Source organism: Equus asinus, chromosome 1 (assembly GCF_041296235.1).
Source record: "Equus asinus isolate D_3611 breed Donkey chromosome 1, EquAss-T2T_v2, whole genome shotgun sequence".
Lineage (NCBI taxonomy): Eukaryota > Metazoa > Chordata > Mammalia > Perissodactyla > Equidae > Equus > Equus asinus.
In genome coordinates this window covers 78,355,461-78,369,641 of record NC_091790.1, presented here as the reverse complement: position 1 = coordinate 78,369,641, position 14,181 = coordinate 78,355,461, and the positions used below count along the sequence as shown (strand labels likewise).

The 14,181-nt window shown below is 42.9% G+C and overlaps 2 long non-coding RNA genes across 2 annotated transcripts in view; both read right to left on the bottom strand.

Annotated features, from left to right (window-relative positions):
• The window catches only part of LOC139041422 (uncharacterized), a 163,429-nt gene that overhangs the window by 34,090 nt on the left and 115,158 nt on the right, over positions 1 to 14,181 (bottom strand). The window lies entirely within an intron of this gene.
• On the bottom strand, positions 71 to 13,867 carry LOC139041430 (uncharacterized). Its single transcript, XR_011496578.1, has 3 exons — positions 13,751 to 13,867; positions 13,376 to 13,566; positions 71 to 10,144 (listed from the first exon to the last, which is right to left on the bottom strand). It is a non-coding gene; the product is annotated as an uncharacterized lncRNA (long non-coding RNA).

The following is a 14,181-nucleotide window of genomic DNA, read 5'->3' as shown; positions in this document are numbered from 1 at the left end:
CCTACATTAACTAGCCTCACCATGCTGTACACTAGATCCTCAGAACTTATTCATCTGAAAACTGAAAGTTTGTACCCTTTAAACATCTCCCCCTGTCCCCTGAAAACAACCACTCTTATCTCTGTTTCTACAAGTTTCATGTTTCCAGAGCCACATAGGGGACACTAAGTCTTCACGAGCCACAGCGTGTGATTAAGTACAACAATTTCAGCCCATGTGCTTTTGTATGTGCTCCTCCCTTCTGCAGGCCTCTGACCTGGTTCTGGATTACATTCTCTCTCAGTTGGACACTCCGATAGCCTCCTTCCTCCTTTTCCTGCTTTCAATTTCTCCTTCATTCTGCACAGAAACACCAACTTTCTGGAGTACAACTTGATCATACCACTCCCCTGCTTAGAAACCCTCACTACTACTCACTATCTTTGAATGAAATCTTCATCTCCAGGTCTGGCATCTAAGATCCTCCTGGATCTGGTCCCATCTTCTACCGTTTGATATTCTTCTTAATAGTCCTTACATTTTATACAAAGCAAACTCCTTGCCTTGAGCTTCATACATAACTTTGCTTGGCTAACCTGCACCTTTGCCAGAGAGGGCGCTCCATTTCATCCCTTTGTATACAAACTGCGCTTGATCTCTAATGATCAGTCCCATATTACCAGAGACTTCCTGATCACCTTATGGGAAGGAACCTCCTTTCTCTGAATGCCCACGTAGCACACCCTAATGGCATTTATCACCTCCCATCTTGGATTTAGTTATTTATGTACATTTATTTATTTACTTATTGCCTCAAAAAAAGTGTTGAACAGAATTGCACAAGATGCTGGGGATAAAAAGGGAATATAGTCTACTGGTGAGATAGTAACAAGCCCTCGATTGAAAAAATACAATATATCAAATATGATACTGGATGTTAATGAACTCTAAGTGATCAGATAAAGGTTGGCCTAGATCTGTCTGTGGAGTCTCAGAGGAGTGGAGTGGAGTTCCAACGTAAAATATGTTTAGGCATTAATTAGCCAGTTGGACAAGACGGGGAGTTGGGAGGGGGTGAGGTAGGTAAAGGAGAGGCAGACAGCACAGATGGAGGGCATGGCCACAGGAGAAATCACATTTGAGGAAGGCACGTTGTTGACTCTGACAGGATAGGGTATGCTGAGAGAATAGCAACTGAAGGAGAAGACACTGGTCAGGTAGACAAGGATCAGGTTTTGCTTTGCTAAGAAGTTTGGAGTTCAGTCTGTTAGCAAGCATGCTGAAAATGTCAATCAAGGGAATTGCAAGATTGGACTGTGGGTTAGACCCAGGTGGTGAAGTGGATTCCTCCAGAGACACAGAGAAACTTTAAGCAACCTGGTGGAGGTTACACATCTGATCCATCTTTGTATTCCCTGACTGCGCCCAGCACAGTGCCAGGCACGTGGGTTATATACAAATTGTGTTTGTTAACAAGTGAAAGAAAATGAGATCACCACTTTCAGACTAAAACACAAACAGAAGTTTATTAGCTTTAAGCTTCGCACTTCACCTGCATTATTCAGATCACACAAGTATAGGGCATCTTCTAGCTTCCTGAACCTTTTGATCCATGTCTCCGATTCTTCAGACTCGTTCTTCATCACTGGGTTCAGGAAAGGCTGTGAGACTGGCCTGATTTTCAAAGAGCTTGGGGGATCTTTGGAGGCTGAAGTCTCAGCAGTAGGGTTTTCTGGCTGCAGATCCTCTTCTAGAGTTTTCTACCAAAACAACACAACTATCTCACTGGCAACACATTCACCACCTAGATCTTCTCCAGTCTCTTGGCCAAAGATGAGGCCATACAGCTAGCGAGATTTACTGTAATGTCTGGCTTTGTAAAGCTTGGAGGATGGGTTTCAAGTCCTGAGTGCTATAGGACTACATCTGTGAAGCCTTCCAGGATGTAAATTACTGTGTTGAATGTTTTCTATGTTTTTAAGAGAAGGGTGAAATCATGACTTTAATCAGTTTGCATTTCTGATTTTCACAAAGAAAAGGTTTTTGTAACTGGTTGAGATTTTTCTTGACGTTCTATACTAGTGGGATTCATGGAGGAGGGTCTTCAGGAATTGCTTATAACTTCTCCACGGAATAACCTCTGGACAATGAGCCTGAGGTTCTTGACAAAGAATGACTGAAAGAATAGTGACGTTGTCTTAGGCTCATGGGCTCCTTGTAATGGACCATAAAGAACTTCTAGTTCTGTCTGTCCTGTTAATTTAACTAAGGAAGACGAGGCCCAGAGAGTGGAAGTGACTTACTGAGATCAGGCAGTGAATGGTAGACACAGAACTATAAGGAGATGTAGAGGTTATGTCTAGCTCAGTTTGGCATCCTAATCTCATGTCTACTGCAAAATAGAGATGTTTTTAGAATAATGGACAACCTAGTCCCGGCAGCCATGACAGGCATTCTGTCACCTACCATGTACAGAGTGGCATCCATTGTTTGATCTTCACAACTTCATTTTTCCAGGAATTTTCTCTCCTGCCGAGCCATATGGTTAGGGACAGAACAGCCATATCTAAGTGTACAGTGCAGGACTGGGTATCTAATGCAAAGGGACCAATGCACTCATTGTTCAGTGATTTTGGAACGATTTGTGAGAGATGAAGACAGAGGGATATACAAACAGAGATCATTCTGTGTGAGAGGTAGGAACTCTCACGGGTTTTACACACTGTGTACTGGAAATGAGAAAAGGCTGATCTGTCCAGAAAGATAGAGACGGACAGAGAGAGAGAGAGGGAGAATGAAGCTAACAGCAGAGAGAAGAGAAAAGATATAGGACGTCATGATGAAGTTCAAGTCCCTGATTTTACTTCACTGTTACTTGTTACATTTCTAACCTTAGGTAGCATAATACGCTTCTCTCTCCTTCCAATAAATTTAGTAGAGTTTCTTCTCTTAATTTCAATCCAAATAATCTTAACTAACTCACCATAGAATTATGACTCTAACTTTTGAAAATCATCTGTGCTTCCCCCAACATTCAAATACCTGTATTTCTCCAATATAGTACCTTTGTCTCAAACTTCTCACATAGAAAGTATGAAAATCCCATAGGTCTAAAGAATAGTAATTGAGATTAGAAGTCCAGTTTTAGTTGGTTAACAAACATGGATTAACCTGCTGCTGGGAAATGTGAAGAATTGTTTTGTTTGAAATAATAGAATGGTACATGATATGGTACCCACATGGATAACAAGCAACCAGTAAATTTTAAGAGATTGATATAAAAGAATTCTACTTGGATAAAATCAACTTTGGGAAGGGCTGAAAGTTTTCATAAAATAAACAGAGTAGTGATTCTTATACTTTTTAGAGCTTTAGATCACTTGAGAAATCCAACGAAGGCTTTAGATAATCTACCCAGGCAAATGCACATTTGCATGCAGGATGACTTTAGACAGTTCAAAGAGGTCCTTGGATCTGAAAAAGTGATTTTAATAATTTTATATTTCTTCAGATAGATCAACACTCTCTTTGACCACTAAAGACAGGGAAAGGGGGAATTTGTATGAACCTGAATTAGGCTGAACTAAGTAAGTGAGTGAGTACTAACACACTCTATACTGTTTTCGTCCCACTGTGTCAGGAGGAAGTCCACGTCCCGTGATTGGCATGTAAGACTGTTCTCGTTCTCGTTCTTGCCTATCTTCTTTCAATCCCACATATACATCTTTTTCTCCAACCACCTAAAACCAGAAAACACGAAGCTGTTTTGTGCCTTGTGCATGCTGCTCCCTCTGCTGTAAAAGCCCTTCTTGCCACTCAGGCCTTGGATGGTTGGGGTCCTACTCATCCTTCAAGATTTGACTCATATTTCACTTCTTGTGGGAAGCCTTCTCTTACAGACAAGCTGGCTGAGGGGCGATTCTTTGTGGCCCCTTTATCCACCTCAGCACTTATCGTGGAATGTTGTAATCATTTATTGACTCTCTCTTCTACCAGAGATCTGGAGACTGGCCTGTGAGATAGTCGTTTATGTATCCTCAAGGTCTGGTTAGTGACCAGGGCATAGCTGGTTCTCAAGACATGGTTACTGAATGAACAAGTGAATGAATGAGTGAGTTTCTCCGGGATCATAAGAAAGTTGGTTTACCACACCTCTGCTTCAATTCCCCCTTCTAAAAAGTGGGACAATGAATGCTACTTATGCAGGAATGTGACACAAATCAATTACTGCAGAGATGCCATAAAATCCTCAAAACAGAGGCAAAAATAAAAGAGCAAGGTGTATTTTTTAATAATCTGATTCACAATAGATGATACTCAAGGAGAAAAGCATCTGCTGTTGTTTCTGGCATGGCAAGAGGCTTGCCAAAATTGACATGATTTTCTAAGACATTTTGAAGTGTGAAGTGCCTGAAGAGGCCTCCTGCCATTTTGAGATGAATTATGGTCTAATCTGGGCATTTAAATAAAAACAACGACAGAAAACCTCAGGATGCTTTTCAATTCTGTCTGCATCTTTTCCTGGCTAAGTGCTGGGAATATTAAAAATGTAATTTAACTGCTTGCAAGATTTTGTTTGCAAAATCAAAGAGCCCATTACATTTTAAAATGTGGTGTCTGGGGAAAAGGTCACCCTCAGTCTCTGGAAGCTGAATTTAAGATGTTGAAATAGGGGGCTGGCCCTGTGGCCAAGTGGTTAAGTTCGTGCGCTCCACTGCAGGTGGCCCAGTGTTTCGTTGGTTTGAATCCTGGGTGCGGACATGGCACTGCTCATCAAACCTTGCTGAGGCAGCATCCCACATGCCACATCTAGAAGGACTCACAAGTAAAATATACAACTATGTACCGGGGGCTTTGGGGAGAAAAAGGAAAAAAATAAAATCTTTAAAAAAAAAGTTGAAATAGGTCTCAGAACCACCCTTTATTTTGATGGCAGTGGGAGGATTGGTCACAGGCTTCAGAACCATTGCACATGCTACAGGTCCAATTTCTTGCGGCAGGTGCCAAGCCCATGACCAGGTTGTGGAGAGAGGTTTCTGCAGCGATATCAGCTAAGGCAGGAACCACCCCACACTTGAAGAGGTTTCTACCTCCCTTCTCTGCCAGAGGAGATTCTCAAAGTCAAAGAGAGTCTGACATCACGGTGGTGGGTGGAAACCAAAAACCAAGAAGGGGGGGTTAGCCCCGTGGCCGAATGGTTAAGTTCACATGCTCTGCTTCAGCAGCCCAGGGCTTCACCAGTTCAGATCCTGGGAATGGATCTCAACAAGCCATGCTGAAGCAGCATCCACATAGCAGAAGCAGAAGGACCTACAACTAGAATATAAAACCATGTACTAGGGGAATTTTGAGAGAAGAAGAACAAAAAATTGGTAACAGATATTAGCTCAGGGCCAATCATTAAAAAAATAAATGAACAACACCAAAAAAAAAAAAAACCAGAAAGGAGGACCCTACCCAGCATCAGAGAATAGAAGGTGAAAGATGAGTGAAGCTCTTCCTCAAGCTCCACATACCCAGGTGCATACCATTTGTTTAGTTGTGTCTTGAGTCATCTCAGGAATGTCAGGCTGCACTGGAGTGGCAGAGGTTCCCTTTCCTCTGTTTCCTGAGAAAGATAGAAAAAATGGAAGGGTTAAGTTTGGTCTCTTCATTGTAACACTTACAGCCAGGCAAATAAAATGTTGAGGCCCTTCTATGTGTTTGGCACTGTGTTAGGCGATGGGGATATGGAGGTAGATCAGAAAGATCTGGTTCCTGCCCTGATGGAGCTGACAAAGGGGAGGTAGGCGCTAAACAATTACTCAAAATTATTATTTAATTACAAACTACCATAAACACAACAAAAGAAGATGTGAAAATATTTTGTTTTAGGGTAGGGGTGGGAGTGGTGGAGAACCAGAGGAGGCTTCTTGGAGGAAGTGACACTTAAACTGTGGATCCAAAGGGTGAATAGGAATTTCTAGGCAAAGGTGATGGTGGGTGTTCACAAGGAGCAGAGAGTTCCAGATAAGCAGAGACAAGAGCCTGTAGAACTGCCCTGAATCAGGAGGACTTGCACAGTTTGAGGAGTGGGCAGCAGCTTCCTCCCATGGCCCTACCTCTTAACAGAAAACCAGGCATTTCTGCCCCCTCTCTCCACACAGGTGTATGCCTCAAAGATCAGGCAAAACCTCTCTCTTCCACTTTCCCTCTCCTATCAATAGTCAGAGGGTCTGAATGGGATGAGGTTTGAACAGCATCTCTAACCCAGTACCCCCACAATTGGCTTCGGTTGTATTCCTAGCATTTATCACTATTTACATTATTTTAAGTGAAGGAAAAGCTTTCTGTTTACTGCAGGTGAAAAAGGTCCAAGTTGCTCCGAGTCATAGAGTTTGAGAGTTAAGGGGATTCTAGAAACAGTATAGAGTATACAGGCAGGAAGATGAACTTTGGTGTCAGCCCTGAATGCTAATCTTGAGTCTTCCCTCTCCCAGCTGCAAGCTTTCAGATCCTAATTTTGCCAGTTGTGAAAGGGGAGAAAACCAGTGATTTACCGTAATGTTGTAGAGATAAAAAATTACCTACCTAAAATACTTAACACAGGGAAGATGCTCAAAAAAAGGATTCATTGTTTGTTGTGTCATTATTATCATAACACCTTAGGCAAGTCTAGTTTGCTTAATTGAACACTAATTACGATGGGCCAGGAATTGTCCTGGGCACTGTTCACATGCATCATCCCTGTTAGTATAAGATCTAGATCCTAGACCCTGTCCCAGGCCAGTTTCTCTGCACTTTTAAAAGTTTCTTTAGAAGAAAATACACACTAGTCTCCCTGGTCTCCTTTAAGCTTCCCTTTCTCCCCCCTAACATCTACAAGCGTGGAAACAGGTCATGGTTTGCACATGTAAAAATCATTTGAGAAATCTGAGGCAGGGCTGATGTTTTTTCTTTCTAACACAGTGGGAAGGATCATCTGTGTAGTCTGCCAGTTGAAGGTTTGTACTGGAGAAAATAAGCCAAGCTGGCTTCTAGAGATTTCCAGGTGTTGGAAGGGCCAGGTTTTACAATGCTTCCATGAGTCTGATGGTTACACATCCAGCCCTGCCATCAGCCCACCAATGACTAGAAACTAGTGGTCTTGAGCACTGGCTGCATATTAGACCCCGCTGGGGAGCTTTAAAAATTGCCAATGATTGGGCGTCACACCAGGCCAATTAAATAAGAGACTCAGGGTGAGAACCAAGCTCAGCACCTGTGAAGAATTCCCTCGGTAATCCTAAAGTGACACCAGGGTCGATAACAACTGATTTAAATAAAGGATTCTGGCCTCATTGGGTCCACTGAATGAAGCTTTGTGAGAATATATATATATATATATATATATATACATCAATATATATGTTTGTGAGAATAATATATATCAAAGATCTGTACATGCCAGACATTTCCCACACATTTTCTTACTTGAAGAATAATGCTCTGTGGTAGAAAGCATCTCCATTTGACAGATAAGGTAACAGAGGCAATAAAGGCTTCAGTTCCCTGCTTAAGATTACAGAAGTGGGGTTAGGTCTTGGATTCTAACGCATTCATTCATTCAACAAACATTTGTTTAATGTTTACTACATGCTGGGCACTGTTTTAGGCACCACGATACAACAATGAGCAAGAGAGAATCTTCTCAGGGAGAGTGCGTTCCAGTGGTGAGGACAAAGAGAGACATAAAATAATGTCAAATAGTGATAAATGCTATAAACACAACCAAAGCCAATTATGGGGGTATATAGAAATGCAGTTGCTATTTTTGATAGGGAATTCACCAAAGGCCTCTCTGAAGTGACATTTAAATAGAGCCGTGAATAGAAAAACAAGGGAGAAAGCCAAGCAAATGTCTGAGGAAAGAGCATTCCAGGATAAAGCTCTGGGGAGAGCAAAGGCCTCAAGGGCGTGGTGTTTGGTGCATTCAAGCAACAGTTGAGAACAGAGCCGAGCTAACCCAGGAGGAAAAGGGAAGAGAAGTGGGTCAAGTGTCATGCCATGTGATTTGAGTTAATTTTTTTTTTTTTTTTTTTTTTGGCTTTCAGCATTTGTTCCTCCTCTGGTGATTACCCACTTCTACTGTTAGCAACTATATTTTGCTTTGTGGAGACCACTCCTCCCCCATCCCAGTGCTGTGGTTTGGTAGTATTAACCCCCAATTCCAACTCTAAACCTGGTCTCTGCTTAGTTGAAGACTAACGTGGTATCTCAATCACGATCTTGGTTCAAAGATGGGCATAAGACTCAATCTGAGCCTCAGAGGTGAGAGGAGATATCTGCTATAATTTCTTAGCTAGTAATGTTCTCTCCTTCCTAGAAGGACCTACCAAAAGAGGGAGCTGTACAGATATGATGACATAGCTGCCATGGCTATTTTGCTATTGCAGAGGAGTGCCCACCTGGAGAAGTTGGAGGACTACCACGTAGAGCCTAGAGATTATGCCAACACCAAGTAAAGCAGAACAGAGAGCCAGAATGAAAGCAGATCCTTGATTTTGACACCTGAATGGTTAGATCAACCCACACCTGTAAGGCTTGCTGCTGCCAGACTTTGCACTTACATAAAACAAAATCTCTTCATGGTCTATACCCACTGAGTTGGGTTTTCTGTCCCTTTGTATAAGTAGTTGTAAGTAAGAATTACTATAGCTATTTTTTTTCCTTGATAAAAGGGAAGGCAAACTCTTAGCCATTTTTCTGTCAAATCTTGAGTTACAGGTCTTCAAGCAATGTTTGAGGGGATCAATGAGCCTCTGAGGCCACCTTCATTCCCTCCTAATTATCCCCCATCAGCAGCCATGCTATAGCCCTGCTCCATGATTGCTGCTTCTTCCTCTCCCTCACTCACAGGCCCCACAATGAAGAGATGCAAAGTTGGGCCCACACTTCCTTATTGTGAAATACCCCTTTAGACCTTAGACCATACCATGTTTGGTGGGCTCTAAATGTTTTGTATTTGTCTTCATGGGAATCCATAGCATTTCTTGGATCTGTGGCTTGAAGTCTTCTATCACTTTTGGAAATTTCTCAGCCATAATTGTTTCAGATATTGCTTTAGCTCCGTTCTCTTCCTCCTGTCCTTCTGAAACGTTGATTACATGTGTACTGAGTATTGTCAGCATTTCCTATATGTCTCATATACACTTCTTTTTGTATATTTCATTCTCTTTTTTCATTCATGCTTATTATTTTAAGTCTCCAAGTTTGTGGTAATTTGCTACAGCAGCCTTAGGAAATGAATACCCTCATTCTCAGTCGTCCAATCCTGGCATAACCAACCCACAATCCCCTGTTGTAAATTCCCTCTGTTTGAAATACCTGGTAATGTTTCTCTTTCTCCACTGAAACACAAAATGATATACCACCCCCCCACTCTAAACCCTCAGAACCTAGTATTTTGATCCCAAGGGGAATTAGTGAACAGTTGATGTGTAGTTGACACCAATGCATATTTTTTCACCTGTCATACTTAAAACTTGCTAAATGCTAAATATTTTGTGCAATTCATCCTTATCATTTCACTTAATATTACATCTTGGAAATGTTCCTGTATTGGGCCAACCATGTTATTTTACAGCTGAATACTTTTATCAATTGAATATACTGTAATTCAATTAAATGGTCCCTGAATGATCGTTTTGCTGTTTTCATTTTTAAAAACACTTACCAAAAAAAATTCCTGCACTAAACTTATATGTAAATCTGAGAGGATTTTTTGTGAGATATCAGTAACATAAGTCCCTAGCTTTGGGATTCCTAGATCCAAGGGACTATGTGACTGAAATTCTAATGCATAATACCAACTCTAACTTCTTCCATAAGTGTACCTATCAAAGGGCTATCACCAGAGAATGCTTCATGATATAATAATATTTGGAGAAGTATGCCTTTTATGATCCAACTGGCCTAAAAGAACAGCCATCAAGGCAATCATCACTCCTAGTCTTTCTTCACTGGTGAGGCATCTACATTTCTGGGAGTAATGAGATGAAACACAACAAAGAAACCACTGAAGCTAAGCAGCATAGTCAACAATAGTTCTGGGAAATGGGAGTGATCTCAAGGAACAAAATAACTCAACTCACCTGTAGGAAAGTCAGAGGAAGCTCTGCTCAATTACTCAAGAAAACTCTGTCATCTGTGCAAGGAAAGGAGCCATAAGATGGGTGAACCATATCATTGCACTGAAAGAAGGTGCAATAAAGCTGGAAATTAAATTGATACTGAAGGAGCTTTTTGATACTTGTATCATTCAGGGTGCATGCAGGAAACAGAAACTACTTTAAGTATCTCCACTAGAAAGGGCTTTACTATAGGAAATTAGACATCCACAGAATTATTGCAAGGGCTAGTAGAATGGAGTTTGGTGTCTGCTGCTAGGCTCAGGCTCAGGGTCAGGCCTCAGCAGATGTAGTCCAGAGATGGGGGAACTGCAGGAAATTCTGGCTGATGTCTCCGTGCCCCTGACCATGAGGTTGGTGACTAGGCAGTGCAAAGTGCCTTTTGGCCACTGGAAAAACTGATGCCTGCCAGGGCCTGGAGTTCCTACTAATGCCGGAAAATAAATATACGAAATGTCCCTGCTGCCCTTCACTACCCCTTCTGCCTTTCAAATCTCATGCAACTGCATTACATTGATGGAACTTAAATCAATTCTGGAACCGTGGCATCAAGGGAGTTTTGGAAACGTTCTTTTTAGCCCTCTCAAGTATGGGAAGTACTGCAACACAAGAAAGAATGTACAAGGAGATGGAAATGGGTGTTGAGTGTAAATAGATGACATTTGGTGAAGTCCCCAAGCAGGAATTTCATGGAGCAATACTTGTGCATGTGACAATCAGGGAGTCACGTAATGCTTATGAGTAATTTAGGAATGCTTTGTTAGTGAAAATCACTTATACTTGCTTGTCCAGTATCCTTCCTCCATTTGTATATAAATACATTCTTCTCTGGGATCACGGACTACTGTCAATCTCCCATCCCCTCCCTTAGCCTATGCTGTGGCCACCTTGTTCAATTAACTCTATCACTTTCTCCACCCATCCTTCCCTCCCTTCTTCCCTTCCCCCCCACTCTCTATCTCTGTCTCTGTATCTCTCATTATTTTTTGGTTCTGGTTCTTCCTGAAGTTCTATTTTCCCTCAATTTTATATGTCATTCCATAGCCTTTAAAGATATTTCTTTTGCTTATGTTAACAAAAGGCAGTTTCTGTTTCTAGCAACCAGATAGCCACTGGTAAGAATTTCTATCTCCTTCTTACCTATCAAAAGTCAAGCAAGGGGGCCAGCCCCGTGGCTGAGTGGTTAGGTTAGCGTGCTCTGCTGCAAGTGGCCCAGTGTTTCATCAGTTTGGATCCTGGGTGCGGACATGGCGCCGCTTATCCAGCCACATTGAGTCAGCATCCCACATGCCACAACTGGAAGGACCCACAACTAAGAATATACAACTATGTACCGGGGGGCTTTGGGGAGAAAAAGGAAAAAATTAAATCTTTAAAAAAAAATGTCAAGCAAGTTGTGAGATATATGTCCTGGGTTTTGCAGAGGAGTTCTAATGGCATATAATCTTATTCTCTTCAAATAAAAAGGATTGTTAGATTTTTAACTAGTTTGCTTTGTTTATACCTCATAAAACTTTTCCAAAAATGATACCATAAATCAGAAAATATGGCGTCCTGAGCTTCATGTCACTTTGGACATATGAATAGGTAAGGCATAGGTATGCAGGGCCACAAGCTAGACAGCTGATGACCGTATCAGCTGCTGAAGGCCCAGGCAGGGAAGAGAAATTTGATGAAGCTGCACTCTCAAGAAACATTAATAATCCAATGAAGATCTGATATTAGCCCGAATCTGGAAATGAGCTATAGTAGAAGTAGCTCCTGCCTTCTACACTTTCTGTAATTTCTTTCCAGGCCTTCTTAGGAGAGACAGGCTTATGCCTATGACATCTTCTGATCCTCTGAGAAATGACAATAATGCAAGAAAAAGTCCCAGATCCATTGATATTTCCACATTCATAACATTTATTTTTCAGAGCTGCTAGGAGTTACGAAATATGAGATAAAGCCTCGGGACAAAATGGCACCAGAAAACCTCTTTGCCCTTCCTGATTATGTGCTGATAGTAGGGGACCTGTGGATGGCCACTTTCTCACTGTGCTAACATGTTCTTCCCTCTGTGTGAGCGCATTCCTGATGTCTCCCTGTGATTCCAAATTTCCTCCTCTTACAAGAACCCCAGTCAGACAGGATTAGGGCTCCACCTTAATGGCCTCATGTAACTTAATCACCATTTTAAAGTCCTTGTCTCCAAATACAATCACCTTCCGAGGTGCTAAGTGTTAGGTCTTCAACATATGAATTTTGGGAGGATACAGTTAAGCCCATAATGGTAACAAGGATTCAAAGAAGCCCAACTTTTGGTACAACTTACTTAAGGTCTCTGAACCTCAGTTTATTCATCTGTGAAGTGGGTATAGAACAACACAACTCCTGGGGCTATTGGGAGTATGAAAAGGGAGGAGCCGTGTAGAATGTCTAGCCTGTGCCTGGGACATGTGAAGTGTGTGTGCATTAAAGCCTTATGCCCCTGAGTCAGGCAGTCATTTTGGTTACCGTTTAACTCAGCTGCTGGGATGCTCACTCAACAGCACCATCTTCCTCTGATTTTACCTTCTTGATCATGAAGCCTAAGTTGTTACCCAAAGCCAGTGCATTTCAGAGCCAGGATTTCCATCTAGGCCTGAGTGATTCCAGGCTCATGCTGCCTTTCTGCATGGATGGGGGCTGAAGGGGTAGGGGAGGTGCTAAACTGGCGAGGAGAAGTTACCTGCAGGCCCTCAGCTTCTTTGGATACAACCTGCCCCTAGAACTTAAAAGTCTCCCAACATTTGCATCTGTATCCCCCACCTCTACTGGGTCCTAGAGGAGAGGGCAGTAGATACTGAGCTTCTCAAATCCAGGACTGTTTTCACTACCAAGCCAAGGGTGGAGTCAGCTCTGGAACTCAGCAGTGTGCTTAAAGCCCCTGTGCCTCACCACCACGGTACAAGCTTCTGAGTTTCATAGGACTTGCAGGAGAACAGGTATAGAGTATCAAGAGCCAAGACTCCGAACACAAAGAGCCTGCATTTACTCAGCCTTATCGAGGAATTCATTTATCAGTTACATATTGGTTTTAGCCTCTCTCTGGTGCCTCAGTTTCCTCATTTGAAAGAAATAATACCTACCTCATGGGGGAATTGCAAGGATTCAAAGAGTTAACATTGAGAAAGCACTTAGAATATTGCTTGGAATATAGGAAGCACTATATAATTGTTAGCTATTAATAATAAAAATAACATTATGAGCAATATTATTATACTTACTCCATATGAATTCTCACCCCATACGAATTGTGGGCTTCTGGAGGAGAAGGTTAGCATGCCTGAGGCAAAGTCATCCGTTCCGTTCGAAGCCAGGGAACAAGCGGGTAAGGCAGATGACCCAGGATCGGACATCCGCAGGCCTGGTGGACAGGCTGTGCCAGAGAGCGAGGCAGGGTGAAATCCCAATGATCCTGGGGATGGAGGAAAGGGAGGATATTGTTGGGGTCTGCTTCTGAAAGCCATGAAAAGAGTAAGCCGGCCACCCATTAAATGGCCTAAATTCAGACAGGTCCAATAGGGCCCTGGGGAAAGCCGAGCCGCCCCTCCCCGCCCCGCGCCCACCCCCCCCACCCCCACCCCACCACACCCACACACTTTGTTCCAGAGGCCGCAGGACTGCCTCAGGCGATACACAAACTGGGACCTGGAGGCCCGGGGCAGTACAGTGATCCCGAATCCGTGTTTCAGATCTCAGAAGTGCTCCAGACACCCGTGGGAAACTCCAAAAGTTGGCGATCCATCCTGCTACCAGTCCCGCACAGCTACGAGTGGCTGCACGGAGGGTGCTCCATAACCGACTTGAAGCTGAGGATGCAAAGGAAGACAAGATGATGAAAAGGCAGGCCGCCCTGCTCGCTGTGGCCCGCCAGTCTCCTCAAGGTATCCTGAGGGAGAGGGGGCATATGCCATGGGTGAGTAACCCCGGCCCCCACCGAGGGGCCAGGAGGCCACCCACAATGTCGGGGGCTAATCGGTGTGCGGACTGCCAAGAGGAAGGGCGTTGGTGGCAGGATTGTCCGAACCGT